Source organism: Cynocephalus volans, chromosome 8 (assembly GCF_027409185.1).
Source record: "Cynocephalus volans isolate mCynVol1 chromosome 8, mCynVol1.pri, whole genome shotgun sequence".
Taxonomy (NCBI): domain Eukaryota; kingdom Metazoa; phylum Chordata; class Mammalia; order Dermoptera; family Cynocephalidae; genus Cynocephalus; species Cynocephalus volans.
In genome coordinates this window covers 57,779,781-57,807,446 of record NC_084467.1, presented here as the reverse complement: position 1 = coordinate 57,807,446, position 27,666 = coordinate 57,779,781, and the positions used below count along the sequence as shown (strand labels likewise).

General features: G+C 39.1%; 1 pseudogene; it reads right to left on the bottom strand.

Annotated features, from left to right (window-relative positions):
- The window catches only part of LOC134384162 (large ribosomal subunit protein eL34-like), a 63,119-nt pseudogene that overhangs the window by 31,770 nt on the left and 3,683 nt on the right, over window positions 1-27,666 (bottom strand).

Genomic DNA, 27,666 nt, shown 5'->3' with positions numbered 1-27,666 from the left:
ACATTATATCGATAATTCCAAACATTAACATTTTCACACGTGGCACTTAACAGTCCATTAATTGAGAAAACAAGACAGTTTGGGAAAAATTTGGGACCTTGGATTGGACAACATCAATCAGAACCTCCTCCACATGTTCCCAGGTCCAATACTGAGAAAGAATATTAGCATGGATAGTGGAGTCTATGGTAGGAATTTTTGTAATTGTGATCCTGAAAATAAACTCCATCAGTTTATCTTGAGATTGAATGCATACTGGTTGACATATGAAGGTTTAAAGCCTTGACAGGCAAGTCATGATTCAGCCTTTTGAGACTTTGGAGCCTGACTACCTGGGTTAGAATTCCATCTCTATTACTTCAGGCAGATGAGTTACTAAACACCACAAAGCCTCCTCTCTAGAAAGAACACAACAATCCCTTCTCTGTAGGAAGATTGTAAGCATCTTGTGGAATGGGCCTATAGAGATCTTAGTGCAGAGCTGGGGACATGTATGTCATCACTCGGCACGAGCCACTCTGGCATGGCATCCTTTGGTACAGTGTCACAGCAACCAGAACTAAAGAAAGAGTCAGGAAAGGCTGGTTCCCTGCCCTGAATCATCCACATTTTCTGCTGGCAACTTCATGGCAGATTATTTATGGAACCATGGCTGGGACCAGGCACAGTCTGTGTCCACTGCCCCGGGCTTGGGAAGCCAGGGCAGCAGCTATCTGGGAAGCCCAGGCCTGGCCACCCCCCCAGCATGGTGTCCAGATGAAATCTGGTGAAAATGAGGAATCTGGACACCAAAGAAGCAGGAGGAACAGAGACTGCAGAGGAACAATATGCAGCCTGGTCAGAGAGTGGTGAAGCCAGAAAAGTCACACCCACTCCCATTGCCCCAGCCAAGGGGGGCAGGAAAGGAAAGTGAAGTCAGTCAGCTGGTTCTTATGACAGGAAAGGGGCCTCCCAAAGCCAGAGCCCTCGGGAAATCAGCTTAGGAAATTAGGCAGGAATTAATCTGTCAAACCATTAGAAGGATAAAAATACTGGGCAAGGGGTTTCAGGTACCTTGGGAGGGGGACAGTAGGTGGCACATCCTCTGCATAAAGAGATTCAAATAAATGCATTTCTCCTTTTGTTGTCTGTTTTTCAGCAGAATGGAAAAACACGCACACCCTCTCCTTTATAATAAGAGGTTTGGTCTGTGCCTCTCTTTGACTTCCTCACAAACAACCACAGGGAGCAGACCGACTCCTCAGATTACTCTTGACCTTGGGAGTTGACCCTTGGAAATGCATTCTACTTCAAGATCTGAAAAAACAAAACAAAACAAAACCCAACAACTGCTTGTGAAAGAAAGTTTATTTCTGCTGGGGGCCCTGTTTCCCCTCTCTCATCCACTGCCACTCCACAGTTAGGATAACTTTTATAGACATATACATACATACATACACACACACACACATCAGTTCATCTCTCCTCTAATTAAAACCCTTCACAGCTTCCCTTTGTCCCTAAACTAAAATCCACATGACAAACTGTGGACAATAAGGTCTCACGTGATCCAGTCCTTGCCCACATCTCAGACTCATTGCATGCCACGCTCTGGCTGTTCATTTTTTTCCACCTGCCCCGGCCTTGTTCTTCCTGCCAGCCTTGTTCTTACAAAGGGCCTCTGCGCCAGCTGTTCTCTGTGTTTGAGATGCTCTTCCTCCTGATGTTTGCACGACTGACTCCTTCTTGAATGTCACCTTCTCAAGGAGGCCTTCCTGAACTACCCAATCTAAAAACCCCACCCTATCATTCATCAGCACTTAACCACTTTCCGGCATTTTTCTTGTGTACTTGCTCATTGATTATTGTTTGTCACTCCTGCAGGACATGAGATCCATGAGCACACAGCCTTTTTTGTCCTGTTCACTACTGTATCCACAGAGTGTAGAGTATAGCCTCACACATAGAACTCAAATCCTATTGTGGATGAAAGAATAAAACTCTTACCTCCCTACTCTTCCCCACCTGCCATCATTGATGACTTCACCATTTACTTTGATGACACCTGAGGTCTTCCTATCTCCCTTCCACACCAGGAACAGCATAGCCATGTTCTAGCCTTCATCACCATACTCTGGGACTCCCACTCAACCATCCCCAGCTTGGAATCACTCTGTTCTCCTCAAAACCTCCATATCTTCTAAGCCTCTTTTACCCCACCTCTACTAAAGTAGGCAATCCAATCATTCAGCTGTTCCCAAATCCCCAAGCAATTAGCTTTCTCTCAATTTGAGTCCCTGCACAGATTTTTTGCATCATGGCGAAGAACACTGGTTTGCAGTCACAGCAGTGACCAGGATTTGAGGGCTTTTGTGAGGATTAATGAGTTCAACCCAATGCCTACCACACTATAAGTGCTCAATAAATAAATGTTAGCCAGTCTTATTAATACCACTATTATAATTAAAGTTTCTTCTTTGCCTCTGCCTCCTGCCCTTTCTTCTTCTCGTGTCTTTCACTCCCATTTGGCTAGTTTTACTTTCCTTGGTTCATTCATATGAGGTGAAGTTGGGATCTTGCCAGATCTTCTTGGTGGTGGTACAGAATTCTGATAGACAGAACCAGCTCGGTGTAGGTTGGAGAACAGCTGAGAGCTTTCCAGGCTCCCTGGGAACCCTACACACTAATCAACCTAGGGTCTCAGGGCTCTGGCTGTCTGGTGTCCATGGGTGGGCCTTTAATGCTGTTGAGGGAGGGGGACAGGACAGAGGCTCCCTGAACAGGGTGGGTTGGGATGATGTTCATCTGTGCTTTTACTTATTCATGCTTAAGAAGCCAGTTTCTGCCATTTTGGGTCATCAACTCAGGGTTTATTATAATTTCTTGATTTTTTTAGCCTTTCTTGTTCAAGGTCTCAGGTATCCAGAGAAGCAATCCTTGGAAATGATAGTAATTCCTGGCCTAGTTCCCTGTAAGGAAGAGGGGGAGGGAAACACAAACAGAGGAAGCTGTCTAGGTCTTCTGGCTGTGGTTCTGTGATCCAGGCACACTAGGGTTGTGAAACCTCTCTTCACCTCTTCTCAGATATGTCTCAGGCTCCAACAGTGGGGAATTTTTTATTCAAGAAACTCCAGATTTATTTCAGGATGACTAGCACCTATCACATACCAGATTTTCAAGTATTTGTTAGAAGAACTTATGAATGAGTGAATGAATGAATTAGTAAAGGAACTGAGAAACGGATATGACTAGATACCTTGCTACTACAGGGATTGTCAAGTCTGGGGTAACCAGGGTGACTATAAAATTAACTATTTCCTCAAATACTCTGAGCACATACTATGCGCCACTGTGCTAGATGCTGGGGATACAGGGGTGAGCACGGCAGGCCCAGGCCTGCTCTCATAGAGCTTAAAGTCTAGCAGAGTGGACAGACAAGGATGCCATATGACAGTGCTGCTGCAAGAAGGGAGGGTGCAGAGTGCTCCCTCTAGAAGCACGTGGGAGAGGACATTTAACCCAGACCTGGAACACAAGTCTTGGGGAGGGCTTCTTAGAGGATATGATGCCCTAGTTAAGGCTTGAAGGATGAATGAGTCAGCCAACTGGCAGGAGGGGAAGCGAGGTTAAAGGAAAGTATTTCAGGCAAAGCCAAGAACATGCACAAAGGTCAAAGGATGAGAGTGCATGGCACTCCACAGGAACTAAGAACAGCCTGGTATGGCTCCACTGCCAGAGATTCCGATTTCATGGGTCTTGGATACAGCCCAGACTTGGGTATGTTTTAAAGTCTTCCCAGGTGACTTTAATGTGCAGCCAGGATTGACAGTTCCTAAACCAGAACATGGATGAAGGGAAGGAGTGGTGAGAGATGAGTCTGGAGATGTAAGCTTGGCCAGATCACTGAGGGCCTGCAAAACTGTTTCAAGGAGCTTGAGTTTTTCTTTCTGAGCACTCGGAGGCTATTTAAACATTTAGGCAGGGGAACGAGTGGCACGATCAGACTCGCAGACTTCCAAACTTCTCTCTTGTGGAACATGGAAGGGGGACGGGGGGCAGTGGACAGGAAAAGAAGTAAGAAATAACAGTTGGAAGGCTCCTGCAATAATTCATGTGAAAGATAATCACGGCCTGAATTTGGCTTAGTGGCAGCAGGGATGGAGAGAAGTAGATGAATTCCAGAGATATTTAGGAAATAGAACTGCTAGGGCTTGGTGAAAGATTGCTGTGGGAGGGAAATATCAGGGACCATCCCTTTGTTTAGACAGTTGGGTGGATGAAGTGTCATTCAGCAGGACAGCCATCACTGGAGAGAAAGCACCTAAAGGAGGGGAAAAGCTGGTTTGTGGATGTGTGGGTGAGAACATCAATCTGGAACCTGTTGAGTTGGAGATGCCAGTGGGACATCTAAGTGAGACAATCAGTCAACAGATGGTAGCTGAGACCTCAGGTGGAACATCCAGGTTGAGGACAGAGATTTAGAAGTCATAAGAAAAGATTGGGAATGGACGAGATCAGCCAGGTGAGAGAGTGTGGAGTGAGAAGAGGACAATATGTTCACAGAATCTCACAAGTGGTTCTCTTCCTCCAGGTAGACGGTCCATTAAGGGTAATCATGCTAAGTGGCAAAGTGACTTGTCCAAACTAGTCCTCTTTAAGTATGTGAGCTGGCTCACCGAGCCAACTTGAACCCTGCTTCTGGCCTATATTCAGCCTATGGCTGTCTGTGAAATTGGCTCAAGCTGATTTGCAATGAGAGGTAGCTGGCAGTTGTGTCTGTACCTATGGAGCTCAGCCGCAGGAAACAGTTCCAAATTCCACAGCTCTGCTTTGAGGTTTCTAAATACAGTGGTAGCTATGTGTTAGACATCTGAGGCATTTTGAAGAAAGCAAGTCTGAATCATATGAGAATGAGAATGTTCAACAACTAACTCAACACAATGGTCCTGGGAAGAATTTGCTTAAGGGAAGGATGGATAGGCAGCTTGTAATGCTTTTATTCTAGGCTCTGTGCAACTGTAATTCTATTTTTGGTTTTTAGTCTGCATAAGTCTAAGTGCTCTGTTATACTCTCAAATTCCAGAGTTAACCTCTGTTGTTGTTGTAAATAATGACGACAAAGCACGTTTACATTAAGTGATTTCTTTTATTCCTAACTACAGCCCATAAAATAGATAAGGCAGGTGCTGGCCCCATTTTAAAGATGAGGAAACTGATAGTCAAGCTAATTAGCTTGCTCAAAGTTGCAGAAAATATAAATGGGGCTGAGGATCTAATCCAGTTTCTCAGTTCAAATTCATTCCAACCTTCCAGCGCTGGCTTCCACCTCTTTAAAAATGGGCCTTTTTAATCCACTCCAGAGACCAGCCACAGAGGGGACGGGAAGGGGATGCGGAGAGAAGGCACCTCTGGTGATTACTGTGTTCATGACTTTTTCTTTTGCTCTTAATCTCATCCCAGCATAAATCACACACGCCCACTACCAAAAAGGTTGAGAAAAGTTGACTGGAGTGGACAGAGGGGTCAGGGAACCCAATTCCAAAAGAATTACAGACTCTTAGAATTGGAAGGGACCCATGGGTCATCTACCTTAATCCCTGATTTATAGATAGGAAAAAGTGAAGGGGTGGAGAGAAATGTAGCTCATGCATGCTCATGTAGCCAACTGTGGCAAAATGGAGACCAGAACCTTAGCCTGCTGAAGTATGCCCATATGACAGCATGAAAATAAACTCAGACCCAGAGCACTGAAACAAACAAGCAAAATGAAAAATACTTAGGGGAATAAAGAACTGATCTAAAAGAAACAGGACACACTCCACTGCACATTCCTCTTTTCTTTTGACTACATCTTCCCAGGGTTCTGATTGAGAAAGTTAATTAGGAAAATTATTGTGGTACTCTTTCTCTTACCTTTTACTAAACTCATAGTAGGAAGTAGGTGGAAGTGCCTAGAAGGTAGAGTGGGTGGAATTCGGAAATTGCTCTGTAAGATTTAGGTTGTTGACAATGGGATTGTTGGTTCCACCTGTTTATTATTTATTAGTCACTAGAATTAACCATAATAATAGCTTGCATTTGTATAGTATATTCTAATTTATAAAGGGCTTTTTTGACATTGTCTCATTTGATCCCACTGACAACTTTGTAATGTAGACAAGGCAGGTATAATTATCCCACTTTATGGATGAGAAAACTGAGACTTAGATAAGGTAAGTGATTTGCACACAGTTATTAAACTGTAGTCTAGACTAGAAACCAAGTATTCTTACTTAAAAAACTTACATTTTACAACAGTCAAACAGCTAAGTAGGACTTGAATACCAGTGATGTTGCCTCCACAGCCTGTGCTTTTAACCACCATGTTCTACTAGTCATTCAACAGGCATTTATTGAATGTATCTTGTTTTCTTAGTTCTTTGCTCATTATAAATATAATCCATGTGCTCTTGCTGAAGCAGGCACTCATTAGTGAAGGCATGCCTGGTAAAGGCTTCCAGAACCTTCTTCATACCTCAGCCACTCATTTGACCACAGAAGTAAACACAAGCCTGTGGCTTTATCCCAGAGTCCCCACAATCACTAATTTTGGGGCAGATGAACCAAGAGGAGACTGTCTTGCAGCCCAAAGACTACAGTGTGAATCCTCTCAGCCTTCAGGCTCTGGACTTGTGAGAAGCTGGTGCGGTACATTTCCAGCCTCGGTCCACTGGGACGTGAGGAGACCAGATGAAAACTCTTTTTCCCAAGGGGTCTCTGTGTTGTCCTCTCCCTTGCCCTGTTAGCATTTCTTCTTAAAAACTAGTAGCAGCTCTTGAAAATTGTCCAGCTTTAGTAGAGCGTGTCACAAAGCACACAAGGCCTCCTTGGGGCTGGACTCCTGGGACAGGCATCTCAGCAACTAGCTAAATAAATAGCACCTGTGACATGTGAAAGGGGAGTAGTCAGGGGGGCCTGCTGGCTCTCCTTGGTGATGGTAAACCTGTGAGTTCAACCAGTAAGTCATGGAAAAATGATGGTTCCTATTACATATGTCTGACATGTCTCTTTAAAAATTAATTTGTATTAGGAGTGGTTTAGGACTTTCCTCTCTTTCCCTCATTCCTCACTCCTCTTTCTTGCTCTCAGTCCTCTCTAACATGACTTTTCCATCGTGTCTGTCAGATGATATTGTACAAGTATAAGAATTCAAACTGAGTTTTTCTATTTATAGAAGACAGTTGTGCTGCTTTAGACACTACAGGAACTAAAGTTTGGTTCTGGGTTATGTTACATGTTAAAAACTTACAGAAATGTTTTTGTTCTCAAATGTTCCTATCCCCTCCTTGTCCCATCACATCAATAAGGCCTTTCTTTTTTTTTTTTTTAAATAGAGGACTTTTTGATTAACATATCCCTCTCCCATGTCCTTTTTTAAATATTTTTTTTTTCTGATTACAAAAGCAATTCATGTTAAAGTTTCAAAGACTACATAAATGTGTACCTAAAAATGTAGAAGTGCCTCTTAGTCTTTCACCCAGAGATAGCAACTGTGAATAGTTGATGTCCTTTTTAGCTTGGAGGTAAAGAGTACTGATAGTTGGGTTGGAGAGGAGGGAGCAGATACAAAAAATGTTTCAAAGTAAAATCAACAGGATGTTGGGAAAACAGGAAGGTGAAGAAAGTTAGTCCCAGTCTTTCAGCCTGGATGACTGGGAAGAAAGTGTGTCATGGAAGAGCCCAGGGGATGAATGCCAAGGGACAGAACTGGGAAAAATTTTCAGTCTGTTAGAAGGTCATCGTGTGTCAATTATTACCATAATTCTAGCAGCAACAGTTAAAAATACTTAAAAGTCTACAGTTAGCCTCACAGGAGTGCTATTTAGTATTCCAAACTCAGACTGCTTTAGCATCTCAACAGGAATTAAAAGCTAAGAGGGAGAGAGAAAATTCAGATGTAGAGGAGACTGACTCACCTATTTGAGGAACCTATTGTTTTCAATCATCACCTCCAAGAAGATGCTTGGAACATTTTAGCTCTGGAATCCACATTTTCTGTAAGCTTGCCCATAACCATCTCAAGGTTTAAACACTCTCTAATGATGTAAAATCAACTTCAACAAAATGTTTGGGGTTGTAGCTTGAGCCAAACATACACTGTAAGGCTAAGACAAGAGACAGCTTGTTTCTAAGTTAGGATTGTGACTTTGCCAGCTGACTTTGGTGATACATCATCTAATAATTGCATCAGGCCAAGAGTCAAACTTTTGATCCTGTCGCTCTTGCCACTATTTAATGTTGCTGATACTCATTGTTGTGTATAAAACCAAGAAAATTCTAGTGTAAGGACGTTGACAAACAGGTCCCACTGGTCTTTCCCTTTCTCAGTGCAGAATCCTGACAAGTAGCAGAGTTACTAAGTAGACTGTAATAATGCCAGTTGCTATGCTCTTGAATGAGGCTGGTGAGGCTAAGCCTGCTGACTTCAGAGGGGGAGGGGAATAGCCGCTGACTCACAGCTCTAGCTCCCTGAGGTTCTGACTCCCTGGGATGTTCCCTCTGGTGAGGTTTTTGATGGGAGTGAATCATTGATGTACCTGTACTTTTTGTACTTTTTAATTATCACAAAAGAAAAATAAAAGTGCAAAGACAATGTTATTGCTGTTGATACACGGTTATTTCATTTCATTTTAGTTTGCCATTTTAGGTTTTTAACGTTGGATTACTTAAACCAAAGCTTAAGTTTTCTCAGCATAGCTCCAAGGAGTAGAATGAGGATCAATAAGAAGAAAAGGAAAAAGTGGTAAGTTTTAGCATTCTAAAGACACCCACCAAAGACCACTAAGAAAGGGCAACCTTGTGAATACCATGTTTTCTCCATATTCAGGAGCCACGGGTAGGCAATATGACCTATTGTTAACATGTTGCCATCTGAATGGAAAAGCCTGGGATAAAGTCATATGTTACTTAAGCAAGGTGAGGTGGCTGACCATCTAGAGAGTTTACCAGAGTGTGGCATCACCTGGATATAGTCACCAGATTTCCAGGAAAGGTTATCCCATTTGAAGGCTTGTAAATTGAATTACAAGTACACCAAGAGATGATCAGACCCTAAGAGACTAATTTACTAAACTCATGAGAGAGACATATGTATAAAAAACTAGAGAGCCATTTACTCATTCCCATTGAAAAATATAACTGTGCAACATATTGGATATGTCAGCCAATTGACTGCATTATCAATTGTGAAGGAAAAAAATACAGGATTTAAATACATCTACAGGGGCAGGCTGGTTATCTTAGTGGGTTAGAGTGCCGTGTTATAACATTGAGGTCAAAGGTTCGGATCTCCATATTGGCCAGCTTCCAAAAAAAAAGAATTAAAAATAAAATACATCTACAGAATCCTAGAAATATGTGGTCAAGACTACATATACTTAGGGATTTTATCATACTTTTAGTTCTCTAGGAATAGAACCAGCCCGTGAGACAGATTTTAGCACACTTACCTTTTAGCATGTTTCCAACTTTTGAGTAGCTATGTTTTCAAGAATAAAAGTGCTTCTACGTGTTTCATAGAAACATTTGCTTTGGGGGTTCACAGACTCTCTTAGGTCATTTCCTCAGTTACTGAGCTTATGCCATATATTTTGATTTATACCAGTGATCTCAGAGGGTTCTGAGTTGAGTCAGTTCTGAGAAAAATTTTCAGCTCAGCCCCGTACTGACTACAGGGTATTCAGTCATTGAATGAGAAGCTACACTAGATAACCTTTATGGTCTTTCTGCATTCAGATTTTATGGTTCTATAAATAGAGCAGAGAAAGGAGGAAGGCATGGGAAAAGCTGGAGAGTTGAGGCAGGGGAATGAGGAAAGGTCTGGATCTGATTCAATTAACTAAAAAGATTATTTTCACTGAGGACAGAGATAAAGTATTATGTATGTTTAATTTTCTCTACTTTCATTGTTTACTGGCAGATGCCACATTTGGCACCTATATATCCAAGAAGGCTGTCCTGTGAGACAAACCAGGCAACTGCTCAGAATTGTGCCTGTGCCAGTTGTCCCCACTGTGTAAGGGCCCAAGTACCTTGCTCTGGATCACCATAAACACTTTCCACTCCATGCAGGAATTGGTTTGGCCTCAATTCCATTCAGTTAAGTAGCTTGCTCTGTCCAGTCATTTATTTGTTTAAATAACTTTTACTAAGCACTGAACCAGATGCTGGCATAGAAAAATAAGTAAGATGTCCACTCATAATCTAAGAAAGAAGAAAGATGTAGAAGGAATATTTTAAAACAGAAAGTTGGTGTTTTGCTAAAGGAACTTGCAAAGTGCTGGAGAATTCAGAGAACAGAAGGAGTACTTCCAAACACTGATTTAGTTGTATCCCACAAATTTTGATATACTGTACTTCCATTTATTTCAATGTTTTTTAAAATTTCTCTTGGGATTTCCTTTTTGCCCCAGAAATTATTTATATGGATGTTGTTTTGTTTTTAAGTGTTTGGGGATTTTTCTGTTATGCTTCTGTTATTCTAATTTGATTTCATGTGGTTGGAGAACAAACTCTGTATAATTTCATTCCTTTTGAATTTGTTAGATTTTCTTATGGCCCAAGATATGGTCCATCTGGGTATATGATCCATGGACACTTGAAAAAGAAAGCATGAGTATTCTGTTGTTGTGGCGTGGAATATTCTATAAATGTTGATTAGATCCTGTTGGTTGATGGTGTTGCTGAGCTCTAGATCCTTGCTAATTTTTGTCTACTTGTTCTATCAATCATTGAGAGAGGTGTATTGAAGTCTTTAACTGTAATTGTAAATTTGTCTATTTCTCTTTTCAGTTTTACCAGTTTTTGCTTTATGTATTTTGCAGCTCTGTTGCTTGATGAATACACATTTAGGATTGCTATGTCCTCCACGTGTAGTGTTCCTTTTATCATTATATATTGTCCCTTTCTCTCTTTGGTAATTTTTTTGTGTGCTACAGTCTACTTTATCTGATATTAGTATCACTACTCATGCTTTCTTTTGATTAATGTTTGCATGATATATCTATTTTTATCCTTTAACTCTGAACTGCCTATATCATTATATTTGAAATAAGTTTCTTATAAACAACATTTTGTTGGATCTTGTTCTTAATTCACTCTTCCAATATCTGTATTGATTGGTATACTTAGACCATTTTCATTTAATGTAATCAATGATATGTCAGATCTTAAGTTTGCCATTTTATTTTTGTTTTCACTTTGTTCTCTATGCTTTCACTTCTCTATTTTCTTTTTCAAGTCTTCCCATGAGTTACTCAAACATTTTTGATAATTCCATTTTTATTTATCTATAGTGTTTTTGAGTATATCTCCTTGTACAACTTTTTCATGCTTGCCTTAGGTATTGTTTATATATACAAAACTTATCTACTGGTGTCATAATTTTACCAGTTTGAATAATATGAATGATTGAGTTATAGGTGAAGTTTTTTCCTGAAGTCTATACCATTCATCTACAAGATATCACCTGAGAAGATCTTGATGTCATAGAGGCCAGATTTCAGTCCTTCCTCAGGTCTCCAGAGATACCTGCTGTCACCTTCATAGTGGAAAAAAAGGTACACTGAAATTTTTATCTAGAAAACTACCAGTTATCCATGCTGTTGAGCAAAGAGACAGACTAGATAATTAAAATCCAAATGGAACTTCCAAAATTCAAAATCTTAGCTGCATATACCAACCTGTTAACTTTTTAAGAGGAAGATTTAAAAATAGCAAAATTTAATTATTCAAATTTCACCTGATGATATTCTTTTGCTAGTATTTCATGGAAAGAAGGAAATGGGTCATCAATGACTCACACTACATCATCAGACTGCAGGTAGTTTGAGCAATGCAATATAAATTAGCTGTTTGGCCTTTTGGAAGATGTCAAGACTTGAATATCAGATAGATGCAGGGTTGAATCCCATCTTTGCCATTTACTAGCTATGTGGCATTAGATAAATGACTTAACTTTTTGAATACCTTGTTTTCTAATTTTTTTTCCTAAAGTATAATTAATCATCTTTTCTGCAATAATTAGTTGTGAGGATAAAATAACATATAAAGTATGCAAAAGGGCTAACCTACAGAAGGTGATCAACAAAAATGAGTTCCCTTGCTATGCTCCTGTTTATTTTCACAGAGAAAAACCAAAATATGTGTAATTCAGTGTATGCATATTTCCAAACTAGGCCTCTCTCACCATGCAAGGTTCGTATTTGTTTACACCATTTTAACTTATAACTATGAGGTGGCTATCAGAGAGCAGAGAGTTGTGCTGGCTAGTTAATATTTTGGTAGCACTAAAGAAGCCCCTTCTCAAAGAGCTTTTTTTAAAAACCAGCATTTACTGATTACTATGTCATGAGCAGGGGGTGGGCAATTCAATATCTAACATCACAGCTTCCTCTCATTGCATCCATCTTGTCATCTCTGAGATCAAGAGAGACAAGAGGCAGGCAGAAAAGGAGCTGACCTGAAAATTAAAGTCTAGAGTTGTCTAGGCAATTGCTTGACCTTGAAGGAGTTACTTAGCTTCTTTATGCCTCAGTTTCCTCATCTATTAAATGGGGCTAGACCTGTCTTTGGGGAAGTTGTGAGGGTGAATTAGGTCATGTTCATAAAACATTTGAGATCTTTGGAAGAGAAGCATTTACAAGCCTATAAACAGCATAATTAATGTCATCATCGTCATTATTATTGTTGATGATGGGGAATAGTTCAATGCACATGCCAACTTCAGAGTTGGGAATATTTGTTACAGAGAATGTAAATCAGAAGACTCTACTAAGGAGCATCTTTTTCCCACTCTCTTTTCTGCTGGATTAAAACATCCCACTCCCACAGAAGTATTTTGGCTCATAGAATTGGCATTTTATTGCCAGCAACAAACTGTAATGTGTATGAAGTCCCCTGAGCCATCACCCCTCTCTTTCACAATGACTAAGGATCCTTTAGGAGTGTCTTAGGTGGAACTAGAAAGATTTTTGCCTCTCTGTAGCCTTCTCTGTAGTGCAATACCTTCTGTTTGAGGATACTTCAAAAAGTTTGTGGAAAAATAGAATTAAAAGATAATACAAATCTTTCCATGAATTTTTGAAGTACCCTCATATTAATATCAAAAGCTAACATTGATACAGCATCTAGTGTGTTCCAGGCACTGTGTTAAGAGTTCACCTACATTGTCTCATTTCAATCTCATAACAACATGGAACACTCTAATTTCTTCAGTCTCTACTCAAAGGACACCCAACTATGGAGGCTATTCAGACCAACCTATATAAAAGAGTGCCTGCTCCTTCACTTCCAGAGCTTTTACCTGGTTTTGTTTTTCTCAATAGCATACTAGTCACCATCTGGCATATTTACATTTCTTGGTTTATTCTCTGTCTCTCCCATTAGAATGCCAGGTCTGTAATGGTAGGATTTCGTTTTGTTAACTGTCTATTCCCAACATCTAACACAGTGCCTGGCATATGATGGGTGCTCAAAAAAATATTTGTGAGTGAATTAATAGCCTATGAGCTAGATAAGACTATACTATTTTACTGATGATCAGATGAAGGTTCTGAGATGTGCCCATGGTCACACAATAAGTGACAGAGCTGGAATTGGAAAGTCTCTCTGATTGTAGCCTGATTGCTAACCACTGACCTCATGCCTCCTGGGAAGATCACAAAGATCATACTTTATTGCTGTGACTCGTTTCTGTCAGAAGAGTCTTGAAGGCAACAGAAATGAGATAAAGGAAAGGGCTGTGTCTAAAGTGTCAGATAAACTGGAGAAAATGATTAGACTCTAGTAAATTGTCCTTTTCTCCCCTTCCAACACCTTTCATGTCTAAAAAAGTTACCTCAGTCAACTTCCTTTTCAGGTCTGGCTAAGGAGACCTGTGCTTTCAGGGGCCTGAGCTCTCTGCCCTCCTTTGTCTAACTTCTATAATCTCTCCAACACTTTGCTGGTGCCACAAGTTGCTACAAACAGAAAGGACATAACATTCAGTAAACACTTAATATACATCTCCACTGTATTAGGCACCTTACACTCTTTATCTCTACCACTTACCAATTTACTACCAGCAGGTATTTTAAACCCACATTTTATAGATGAGAAAACAAAGTCTCAGAGACCTAATATCTACTCCAAGTTATCTCAGCCTGGTTTCAAAGCTCATGCTCTTTATCTGTATAAATTAGTGAAAAGAGTCAGAGACTGGGTTATTTACCTACTGGGCTTCTATTTGGTCTACTAGGCTATTGATGACAAATGCCAGTTCTTGAGTCTAGATCACAGGGATTGCAACACCAGGGCAAAATGACAAGATTGCTATCTTCATACTTGGTCAAGGTATGTCACCCCTGTCTTCTACACTTTGTCCTCAGATGCTCTTCCATGTGGGAAAAGGCTAGGGTCCAGGACTGAGCATTCTCTCCTCTTGAAGCTTTATTCTCTCCAGGTAGGATGCTTGTACCTGGGGAAGAAGATCATGATTTAAATAAGTTATCCTAAGTCTGTGGTAGAGTCAAGGCTTGAGAAAATAAATCTGACTCTGGAAGACAAAAGGGCAGGAGTGTTGAAGGAAGGCAGCCCTAAAGAAAGAAAAGTGGTCAGGCTCTACGGGAATGACAGAAATTAGACCTGACACTTTCCTCCCCAACTCTCTATTTTCTTCCTCACCTCCTTGTGTAATCCCTTTCACCCCACCCCCTCAACCACTGCCAAAGCCAAACACATTCCCTTTCTGTTCACCCATCTACCTACCACCCACCCTCTTGCCCCCCATCCTGCATTCTAAAAGGACTCCCTGAGACAGAAACAGGCTCTGGGAGAAATACAAATGCCTAATACACATTTAAAAAGCTGCCAAAGCTCTCTGGAAACCTAGGAAATGGAAATTTAAAACAAAACTAACAAACTTTGGAAGAGTTTTTAAACAAGGGAGGGATGTGGTCAGAACGTTTTTTAAATAGACAACTTTGTTCAACTTGAGATTTAACTCAGTGTGTATAATTCTTTGGATACATCTCAAAAAACAAATTCAATTTCAAGTTCTAAATAAATTTGGGGTTTTAAAAAAATACACCAAGTACACTGGTGTTTTGATATTTAAAAATAATGTGGTATCCTTGTACATGGAAAATTAATTTTGCAATTCCCAATTACCTTTCTTTTTCCATATCTGAAGGGCTTCTCTTACCTTGGGACTTTATACAAATAAACAGACAAACAGAAATGATCAATGAAGAAGCAGCAAAGGGCAAGGCACACTCTAACATGAACAATTCACTGTTTGTAAATATTAATTAAAACACATTTAGGCATGCATAAATTTCATTTAATAGAAGGCATACCTTTAAAGTGGTACTGGAGTTAATTGCATAACTCAGAAATCTTTGAACATTTCTAAAAACTGGAAGCTGGTGATGTTTTGTTTTGTTTTGTTTTGTTTTGTAACTCATTCCTTGGCAAGACCTAACCTGACCTGAATTCATTTAGTAGCAAAACCTGAACTGAGCTCACATGTTATGTGGCTATATATAGTCTTTATTTCCCACTTAGTATGAATATTCATGTTTCACTGCAGAAATAATATTTGATTATGATTACAAATCTGCTCTATACCTCATTGGAGTGTTTTATAATATACTTTATATGCACCTATTATCTTTCTTAAATCCGAAAAATTCTGAGTTCTGAAAACTTCTGGCCTCAAAGGTTTTGGATAAGAAATTGAGGACTATCTTTCTCTCATCTCAGGAATTCATAGCTGCATAAAAATGCTAAAGAAAAAATTAACTTAGAGATCATTAAGTCCAATGTCTTCCCCTTTTTAAATGATGAAAACTGATGTCCATAGAGTAAGAGTCTCCAGACACACAAATGGTTACTCACGAAGCTGGGCCAGCATCCCCACCTCATATTTCTGATTCTGGAGAAATTCAGCCAGGGACACCTATGGTGTCTTGGCCTGAATCATCTCCTTTCACTGTCATGATTCTAAGCCTGGCTTTCATCTACTCAGAAGCTGAGAGAAGCCCAGGCCATGTATGGATTTGGAGAATCTTAGTGTATTTTTTAAATGCTAAAATAAGGTTACAAAAAATTTAGGTAATGCTTACGTTAAGTGGTTTTTAGTAACAGGTCTGCTAACATATGATAAAAGCACCATATATGTGCTATGCACAAAATAATTACAGGATTATTTTATTAAATAATATTATGTAATATTTAATAATATTATTAAATTAATCAATAAATAATTAATATTATTAAAAATATTAATCGATAACACATTACAGGTGGTGTGGTCCACTAATGGAACATAAGTTTAAAACTGCATAATGAACATGACTTTTTTTCAATTCTGTAAATATATCTCTAGGACAGACAAATATATAACCTCATTTGGAGATAAGTCAGAAGTCTACAAAGAGGGCTTTGAATGGGAGGTCCAGGCCACAAGGCCCTCCTGGTAGTCCTGTGTCAGGCCTCCTGGCTACTCCTGGACTATGTGCTTTCCTGTTTTAATGCTGATCTGCCAACTGCACAGAAGTCTTAGTCTCTGAAGCTGCGCCATGTTGGGTCCTTCAAGCATGGGTATTCCCTGCATTTCATATTTCTGTTGCTAATTTATATTATTGATGTTTTGTTTCTGGACCTAGCAGTAATAGAGCAGGAGCCATGACTCTTCCTTCAGTCAAAATCCCTCCAAAGGCTCTAGAAGTCAGTGACTCTGCTCTGACCTGTGGTACAAGGACAGGCTGTTAGGGCCTCTGTGTCTAAAGTCTGTCCAAGAAAAGGCTATCTCCTGGGGCAAGCACTGCCCGGAACACTCCCACTTACTCAAAAACCTTTTCCTCTTTGGTTGTTTCCTGCTTTTCACTGTAATTGTCTCCCTGGCAAAGGAACCACCTGCCCTGGTTCTCTGGGGGCTGAATGTAGCCAACTGACCTCAGGTTTTCTGTTTAACTACTTCGTGTCTATTCCATATGTGTTGTGGTTGAGAGAGGTTATGACTCTTGCCCAAGGTCTTACTGCTAGCAAATGGCAGAACAATAACATCAAAATCCATAGATAGGCCAGGGTGTCTATTCCTTCTGACTTTTACAAAGCATTTGTAACTGATTGTTGAATCAGTTACAAATTTCCAAACTGAACTACCCTGTGACCCACATGTTTCTCTCTTTTCCTCAAGGAATTCATGAAATACTGTGCTAAATGCCTTGAATTCCTTTTGAAATGTATAGTAACTCTATTAAAGAAAGAAATACGATTAATTCACGGAGCAAGTATTTATTGAATGCCTACTTCGTGCCAAGCCCTGTATCTACAATGATTCATTCCTAACGCATCCATGTGGGATCCTAGTGATCCATTCTTCCTCTTATAGTATTTCATTAACTATTCCTTTAACGTGCTGTTCCAGAGTCTAGCCCAGGACGCACACTGAAGTAACTAAACTGTAGTTTGTAGAACCCAACTTCTTCACCTTTTGTGCATTCCCAGGAATCTTTTTCCTTCTCCCTGAGGCCTCAGAGAAACAACCAAAGTGCTTTACTCACCTCATTTTTAATTTCTGTCGATTGATCCAATAAATCTAATATGGAGTATCACTTTATGTTTTGTTTGACTTCTGTATTTAATGGTAGTGTTTCTTCCTTCAGCTGTTTCTGAGGAAGGTATGATATCTGCCTTCTTCTCCCAGGGTCTGCCCAAATGATAATCTGCCCTGTCCCATGGAAGCCTAACACCTGGATCTGGGATTTGTGTGTTTCATTGTGTAAAATCAACCCCCTTGTGTATATCTGAGCAGAGGGTCTTTTCATAAACTTGCCACTTATAGCATTTTTCTGGTTGGGGCCACCTGCAGCTGTTTTGTGAGAATGTTCTGATTATCTATTACTGCAAAAAAAACCACCCCCAAAATTAAAAAAAACTTAATATTCAAAATTTAATCGTGAATTAAAATAACAGTTTATCCTTGTGTCTCATGGTTCCATGGATGACTAGGCTCAGCTGGGAAGTTCTCACTTGGGGTCTCTCAACTTGTTGCAGTCAGAGTCTACTAGGGCCAGGGCTGGCTTCATGGCCTGTGACTTGTGCAGCCACACAGGGCCCATGCTTAGAAGGGCTGCATGCTCGGTTCAATGGTCTACTGTTTCTTACAAAAATCTTAATACTTTTTGAATGTGGAGCCCTGAATTTTCATTTTGCACTGGGCCCTGCAAATTATGGAGCTTGTCCTTGGCTGAGGCTGTAGTCATCCAAGCACCTCATTCACAAGTCTGGTGGCTGATGCTGGCTGTCAACTGGGAGCTCCACTGAGGTGTCACTGGTAGTCTCCACACATGACTTGTCTGTGTGGCTTAGGCCTCTCAGAGAGAGTATCTCAGAAGTGAGTCCAAGAAACCCAAGTAGAAGCTGACATGTTTTCTGTGACCTTGCCTCAGAAGACCCAGAATGTCACTTGCAACACATTCTATTGTACCAGCAAGTCATGACCAGCCCAGATTCAAGGCTAAGAGAATTAGACGCCACCTTTTTATCAATTGACAAACAAAAATTGTATATATTTATCTCATCCAACATGTTGTTTTGAAATAGCTATACATTGTGGAAGGGCTAAATCAAGCTAACATATGCATTACCACACATACTTACAGAGACTCCACCTCTTTCTGGGAGAGTTGCAAGATCACATTGCAGAAGAGCATGTGGGATGAGACATAATTTTGTTCATCTTTGCAAAATACTTTCTGCTACAGGAGTATTTGGGACATGTCATTGCTCTGATTGGGTGCTCTGGCTCTCTCAGGCTTCCTTGCAAGCTCTGCTGTGTTGGTAGGCATTCATTACCATGTGTGGATAGACAAGACAGCTTCAGGGTTTCAGCCCTGTCTTTTGGTTTCTTTCTAGTATAATTAAAAACAGGTTTTGCTTAGAATCTCTTCAAACCAAGCATGTGTCTATGAGAAGTGTGCTTAAGGAGAACTCTGACCTCAAAACCTCAAATTGGGGCCAGGGGGTACTGGGAGGAATTACTTTTTAAGCTCTTGCCATAGGTTCATGTCCAGTAAAAACAATGAGCTTTTCTAGAGTACACTGCTAAATCTTGAATATTTCAGCTCCAAGACCTTATAGTGGAGATGAAAAAGAAGAAGGTTTGGAGTTTGATAATCCTAGGAATAAATCCCAGCTCTATCACTTACCAGGTAGGTAAGCCTCTGAGAGCCTCAGTTTCATTATAAAGTAGGACGAATGATACTCCCATAGGGGCTATTGTGATGATTAAGTGGGATAATGTGTTAGGTGCTCAAAAGATGTTAGGTACTGTTGTAAATAAGTACTGTATATCACTTGTCTTTGATTCAGGTTATTCTCTTTTAAGTTTCTTTTGCCCTGGAAACTCATGGTTCAGATATCAAACCTACCCAGATTCTCTGGGGTGACAGTGTTATAGACACAACCTATGAGTGGCATGGTCCAGAAGCCTCTGTACTGGAAGCTGTAGTATGAGGTGTTGGTTTCTGCGTGTAGATGTCAAGGGCTGGCAAAACTAGTAGTAGTGGTAACTAACATTTACTGAGCAGGGTACTTAAATGGGTTAGAAATTTTTAATTCTCACCACAACTCTGTGAGGTGGGTATTGTTTTGTTTCTAATTTTAAAGACGAGAAATAGTAGCTTGCTGAGAATAAGCAATTTGGGCAAAATCACCAAAGTGGTAAGTAGTGGGCCCTCAGGATCCAAACTGAGTACTCTCTGGCCCCAGGGCCTGTTGCATCCCCATTGTGATATATGGCCTCCTAGATAGATGAAGCATCACATTTCTGAATCCTTTACATGTGACCTGAGATCCCAGGTTCTTGTGTAGTGACTGATTTGGGAGCTTAAGGCCCTAATATTTTACCATCAAGCCTCATTGTAGAACCTTGTTGGGAAAGAGTTCCTAAAGCCTCGCTTTTCAGGCTGTTCATGTGAATTCCCGTGGAGGCTTATCTTGTGGAGGGTTATCTTGTGGTGGGATGTCTCATCCAGCATGTGGCTGGGTCGATTTCAGCAAGGCTTCTGACATTTGGCATTTTTCCTGGCAGGCAGCCAGGGGGTCTGAGTATTTCTGTTTTCTCTTACTTTCATTCTTAACTGTTTCCTCTCAAAATAAACAAAAAGGAACTCAGGGATTTTACTAGTGCATTTACAAAAGTTGTTTGTGAGGGAAAGTTTATAGCTAGAAGAGAAAGGAGGGGAAAAAGATGATTGAGGGAAAGAAGGAAACAGAGCCCTTAAAATTGTTCACAGAATTCAGAATGCGCTTGAGCTAGAAAGGTTCTAATTTCAAAAGCTGCTTAAATTCCTCAAAAGGGAGGTGTTCTCTGAGTATATATATATATATATATATATATATGGTCAGGCACCTTTTAATGAGCTGTGAAGAATCCCTAAGGTTATTGTTTATTTGTGTTGTGTCCCCAACATTTCCTTTCTGCAAATGTTTACAATGGCTTTCTCTTTCCTAACATTGAACCCCCGAACTTGCTGAAAAGTAGCAGAATTGGCTTAAGTTTGGAACTTTCTCTTTTCTCTTCTACTCATTTGGAAAAGGTACTGGCAAACCACTGATATGTTCATTTGGCTCTGGTTCCTCTCCCCAAAGGGAAAAATGTTTTCCTTCTTATTTTTTTTTTGAGCACTTAACTACATGCTCTGCTCTGTTTTAAGTGTTGTACACATTAACCCATTGAATCCTCATGGTCCTAAGAGATCCCTAATAATTATATTCCTATTTAACAGATAAGAAAACTGAGACTTAGAGAAGTTAAGAAATGTGCCCTAGGTGACAGAGCTATGAAGTGGGGTGATGGTTTGATAGAGAGTCTTTATTCCATAACAGCATGGTAGAGCCAAGTTCGCACTGCCTGCGGATCAAAACCAGACTCTGCCACCTCCCAGAATGAACAGTCAACTCACAATTGCTTACACTGCCTGTAATATACCTGAAGTTCTCACAGTATCTCAACCATTCCCAATGAAATCTATGATATTAATCATATGAGAACTTAAGCACATTCCAGTTCCTAATGTATCTTCTATCCTCTCTCCTTAAATAGGCTCAGGGCTTCTACTCCTGTAGAAGTTGGAAAGGATTCTATTTATTCATTCTCTTATTTGACAAGCACTTACGGACACATGGACAATATGGCATAGTGTTAGGAGTGCAGACACTGGAACCAGACTGCTTTGTTTGAATTGTAGCTTTGCCAATTACTTGCTCAAGGTCATACAGCTTTTTATTTAACCTTTCTGTGCCTCTGGTCCCATATGTAAAATGATTATAACCCTGATAACATTTAAAATGATGAGTTTTAAATGAGTTAATCCATATGAACCATTTAAAACAGTGCCTGGCTCGTACTAAATGCTCAATAAGCATGAAGTATCATTGAACAAATATTTAGGAAACAGAAATACACCAGGCACAGGAACCAAAAGGAGGTGTAAGCTAGTGGTAAACACAGAGCACATTCAATCCTTCAATAGATACTTTTATGTGATAAGCACTAGGCACTGGGGGTGTAACAGCTAAATAACCCCTCCCCACTACCACAAATATTTACAAACTACTAGAAGAGGTAAATAACGAAACAATGACAATGCAGTGTGATAAATTCTACAACTGGGGTAGAAGGGGGTAATATTTGAGCATAAGGGGCAGGGATGTTTGGGGTTCAGAAGAGACTTCTCACAGGAAGCGAACCCAAAGTGAGACCTGATGGATGGGAAGGAATTGGCCACATGCACTACAGAACAGAATGTGAATTGTAAGGTATGTAAAGGGCATGGGGCATGTGCATGTGCACAGGGCACATGCAGAAGCAGGAAGGGGTAGAGTGAGCAGTCCCGCATGGCTTGAGGGTTAGGGTGCACAGGCAGCGGTAGAAAGAGGATGAAGAAGCTGGAAAGAAAATGGCACTGGCTTTTCAAAGGCTTGTGGTTCTTTGCAGAGAATTTTGGACTTTATCCTTATATGTAGTGGGAAGCCATGGAAAGCTTTACCTCTGCGAATGATACAATCAGATAATTCAGACCAGATGAGATCTGAAGTCAGGGCTCCAGATACAGTAATACTCCTGGTGAGAAATGAAGGCCTGCATTGGAGTGCTGGCATGGAGAAGAGGAGATGTTTGGGAAATAACAGGAAGAAGAACTATTAGAACATAATGACTGATTACAGTGGGATCAAAGGCAGTACACTGCCTTCAAAAATTGTATCCTTCTAGCCATTACCAGTACTTTGTTGGAAAAGTTTACAAACTAACAGCATAATGGATAGAATATGAGTTTTTGGAGCTCCATATAATTGAATTCAAATCTATTCTCTACAATTTGTTGGTTTCATGTTTAGTGTGGACAATAATCCTCCATCAGTTTCTTAGGATTAATAATATACTATTAATTATATTAATAGTATATTAATGCCTAGTACAGTGCCTGGCACATAGTAAGCACTCAGTACATAATAGTTGTGAGTATTCTGGGATTAGAAAGTAAGACATCATCAGAGGTTCACACCAGACAGTGGTGATTCTTAGTCATCTGAATGTCTTAAATGCTTTTTATTTTTAAAAAACTTGATTGAAATATTATTCACATACCATATAATTCACCCATTTGAAGTGTACAGTTGAATGTTTTTTAATATATTCATAGAGTTGTGTAACCATCACTACAATCTAATTTTAGAACATTTTCGTCACCCCTAAAAAAACCCCTATACCCATTAGCCATCACTGGCCATTCTTTCTCACTACCCCTCTACAGCCCTACACAACCCTAATGAACTTTTTGTCTTGGTAGACTTGATGCTTTTAGATACTTCTGATGATCTGATGAAAGTAAATTCTATGCTGGAAATATGCACAAATTTTGCATGCAATTTCTAGGAAGTCAGAGACCCGATTAAAATGTACAGAAGGCTGGCTCGTTAGCTCAGTTGGTTAGAATGTGGTTTTATAACACCAAGGATAAGAGATCAGATCCCCAAACTGGCCAGCAGCCAAAAATAAAATAAAATTAAAACGTACAAAGAAATACCCTTAATAAACTCAAACCCAGTCTCTACAAAGTTGGCACTAAAGGGAGAAACTCTCAGCTGTGGTATGGGCAGCAAGACCTTATAGTCCTCACTCCTGTATCTCTGCCTGACCTGAGATCTCTGCACACACACACAATTTACTCCAAAGTTTGTACAGATAATCCTCACTGTGAATGTCAGCCATGGAGGCTCCATCTTTTTTGCCCTTTTACCCTCTGGAAGCAGTAAAAATCTGAGCGATTCCAGCCAGCAAACAAGAGCAATATCTCTGAAGATTAGTCAGTGCTATTGAGATAATGCCTACCATTTATTAAGTGCTTACTATGGCTGAGCATTGTGATTACAATTAATTATCTCTTTCAATTTTCAGTTCTAGGGACACTATCTGAACATGATTTGTCTCAGCTCTGTGGTAGCTCCTCATAAATAATATGACATTGTCATGAAGGCGGCTTCAGATGACAATCTTTGTTTGGTATCATTGCCTCTAATCCACTTCACGGAAGCCAAGAACAGTTAGTATGGAGAGGAAACTCTTACCTTAGTAAAAAAGCAATGTTTGAGCTCCCATTGGATCAAATAGAAACACCTTTGCCCTCTCAATACCTAAGGAATCTGGTTAAAGCTTCAAGAATGTGGTGATTTTGCCTCTTTTAGAAATAATAAATGAGAGTTTTGATTATAGTTTCTTGTTTAAATTTCAAACTTGATTACCATATTAATTGAAGGATCCTTCTTTATTTTTTTATTTATTTATTTTTTTTTTAAATTTTCAACATAAATGCTTGATCTGTATTTAGATTTTAGAAAATTTTATAGCTGAAAAGACAGATTTACATACTTAAGTTTTTTCAAACATAATTTAAAATTTTTCTTTTTTTTTTTTTTTTTTTTTTTTAATTTTATTTTGTCGATATACATTGTAGCTGATTAATGCTCCCCATCACCAAAACCTCCCTCCCTTCTCCCTCCCCCCCTCCCCCCCAACCATGTCCTTTCTGTTTGTTTGTTGTATCAACTTCAAATAATTGTGGTTGTTATATCTTCTTCCCCCCGCCCCGGTTTGTGTGTGTATGTGTGTATGTGTGTGTGTGAATTTATATATTAATTTTTAGCTCCCACCGATAAGTGAGAACACGTGGTATTTCTCTTTCTGTGCCTGACTTGTTTCACTTAATATAATTCTCTCGAGGTCCATCCATGTTGTTGCAAATGGTAGTATTTCATTCGTTTTTATGGCTGAGTAGTATTCCATTGTGTAGATGTACCACATTTTCCGTAGAAGGATCCTTCTTTAAACAAAAAACTAGAAGCAACTTGAAAGCACACACAGACTTAATTACCTTTGCATTCATTACAGGATCTGTCTTCCAGCTCACCTCCCCAACTTCATGCTTATTTAGCTACTGATGCACAGAGATTTTTGTTTCTGTCTTTTGTATTGGAACCTGTAAGTTCCTTCCTACCTCATGCTCTCTTGCTTGCTGTTACTTCTGCTTTTTCTTCAAATCTCTGCAAGGCTGGTTTCTTCTCATGATTCAGGCCTTAGCACAGAAAGCTTTGTGATGATACAATTAAAAAAAGTTGTCCCCTATTCACATCACAGTGTCATAGTACTTATTACTCTCTAAAAATGATCTGATTTACTTGTATTTACTTGTTTACACTTTGCTTCTCTCTGCCAGCATACAAACTCTATGAAAACAGAGGCCTTACTTGTTTTTTTTTCACCACAGAATACTCAGGGCTCAGAACAGTGCAAAAAACACACTGGTGGATGTTCAATAAATAGTTGAGGTAAATGTTTATTATTAGAATGTATAGATAAATAAGTAACTGTGAAGTATGTTTTCATCAGTGGATGTATATAAACCTAAAAACTTGTTATTTACTGTAATGTCCAAAATAAAATGTTTTAAAAAGAAGAATAAGATGAAAAATAATGATATCTTCTTTCTCTCTTTTAATTTTTTGGGGGGTTGGACATATTCAGAATTAATTTAGATTAAAAAGGAGAATACTCTGAACACAAAAATTAATTTTAAATAGGTCGTGGCCTAATCATAAGACCTAAAACCTAACAACTATAAAAATATATATATATAAAACTTTTAGAAAACACAAAAGTAAATCTTTGTGACCATGAGTTAGGCAAAGCCTTGTTAGATATGCCAACGGAAGTGCACATGACAAAAGAAAAGTAGATAAATTGGACTTCATCATTAAGGTCTCATCAAATTAAAAACTTTTATGCTGCAAAGGATACCATCAAGAAAGTGAAAAGTCAGCCCACAAAATGGGAGAAAATACTTGCAAATCATATATCTGAAAAGGGACTTGTATCTAGAATATATGGAGAACTCTTACAATGCAGTAATTAAAAAGATAAATGTACCAATTTAAAAAAGACAAAGGATCTGAACAGACATTTTTCCAAAGAAGATATAAAAATGGCCAATAAGCATGTGAAAAGATGCTCCACATCATTAGCCATTAGGGGAATGCAAATTAAATATCACAAGGAGATACCGCTTCATACCCAGTAAGCTGACTATAATCAAAAAGAGAGACAATAACAAGCATTGGTGAGGATGTGGATAAATTGAAACCCTCATAATTGTTGGTGGGATTGTTAAATGGTTTGGCCATCTTCAATACGTTAAACATAGAGTTGGTATATGACCCAGCAATCCCATTTCTAGAATTTAAAACATATTTCCACACAAATATTCATAACATCATTATTCATGATAGCCAAAAAGTAGAAAGAACCCAAATTTCCATCAACTAATGAATGAATAAATAAAATGTAGTTTATCCACACAATGAAATATTATTCAGTCATAAAAAGGAGCACTGATACATACTACAACACACATGAACCTTGGAAATACTATAAGTGAAAATGCCAGTCACAAAAGACCACACATTGTACAATTCCATTTATATGAAATGTCCAGAATAGGCAAATCTATGTGACAGAAAGTAGATTACTGGTTGCCTTGGGCTGGGGGAGGAGGGAATGAGGAGCGAATGCTAATGGGTACAGATTTCTTTTTGGGGTGATAAAAATTTTCTAAAATTAGATAGTAACGATGGTTGCACACCTCTGTGAATATACTAAAAACCATTGACAAGTACCTTTTAGATGGGTAAATTAAATGGCATATGAATTATATCCCAATAAAGCTGTTTTTCTGTTTTTGTTTTTGTTTTTTTTAAAGAGCATAATATAGGGGAAAAAAGGAAAAGTCTGAAATCCAGACTCAGCCTTCAAAGTAAGTTTGAGGTGGCAACATAGGGAGTGCAATATTTCTATTTTTAACTTTGATATTCTAACTTTAGCAAGAGCCTAGACCTGTAATATCATACTTAATATTTCATCCCCAGACATAGAGGATTTGCCCTTTTCTTCACAAAAACCTCCTTTATTGGTTTTATTTTTAAAATGCATTATAAATTAAAAATAAGCTAAAAATTAGAGTCTCTTATTTACATTTATGTCATGCCCATATCTAGTGTCTCCAGCATGTTATAAGGGAACAAGAGTTTCATTTTGCTACATGTGGTAGCAATGTAAGGGTGAAGAACTTTTTTCTCTGCCATGTCTCTCACAAGTATAATACTGGTAGTTGGGTGCCCAGGCTCTAAGATCACCCTGCCTGGACTCTTTCAGTCAATGTGAATTTGGGAGAGGCACTTAACCTCAGTTTCCTTATTTGTGAAAGGTGGCTGGAGGTAGTATTATTATTTACTTCATAATGTTATTCTGAGGATTAAAGGAAATAATACATGTAAGGTACTTAGCACAATGTCTAGCACTACCTTAATTGTTAGTTATTATGATTATTTATAGCAACAGTTAGTAACAGGGCACAGAGATTATTAAGAAATGGGTGAAAACAGGTTGTAATGTGGCTGAGAATTGAATAGTAGCATCTTAAAAACAAATAGGGACATGAAGGATGTATAATATTCTGTTTCTCACTTTCATTAACATTAGCCAACTATACTGGATATTTAGTCAAAGTATTTGAGTAGTTTTCAGCATTTATTGGTAGAAAACTCTTTAGAGAGTCCTCCTATGGATAAAGCAAGTTGCATGAGTATTACTCGGAGAATAAGATGTGATTCAAGTATTGCTACAGAGAGCTGTTATTTTAGGTCACATATTTAATCAGTGGTATCCTGGGACAGACTTGTTGCTTTTACAAATCATGCCTTTAATTTGAATAACAGAGTCTACCAGGAAACCTCCTCTCTTCCTCCTGTGAGGTTTATTTGGCCATTTTTTTCTACTAAGAGTAGCAGAAACTTTTTAGTATTTCTAAAGACTATTTTAATTTCTTAGGATACAGGAAACATTAGTGAAAATAGTTGTAACAATTGATTGCGAGATGTCATTTTGAGCTTTATTTGTATACTTTACAAATGGGCTTTAAAACTTTTCTGAATTAGCCAAAATTCCAGAAAAGAAGAAAGGGGAAGAAGGAAATTAGAAGTGTTTGCAAGATTCTACCCCCTTTCCTCAAATGTTTATTCATAACATTTTTATCTTTTTTTTTTTTTTTT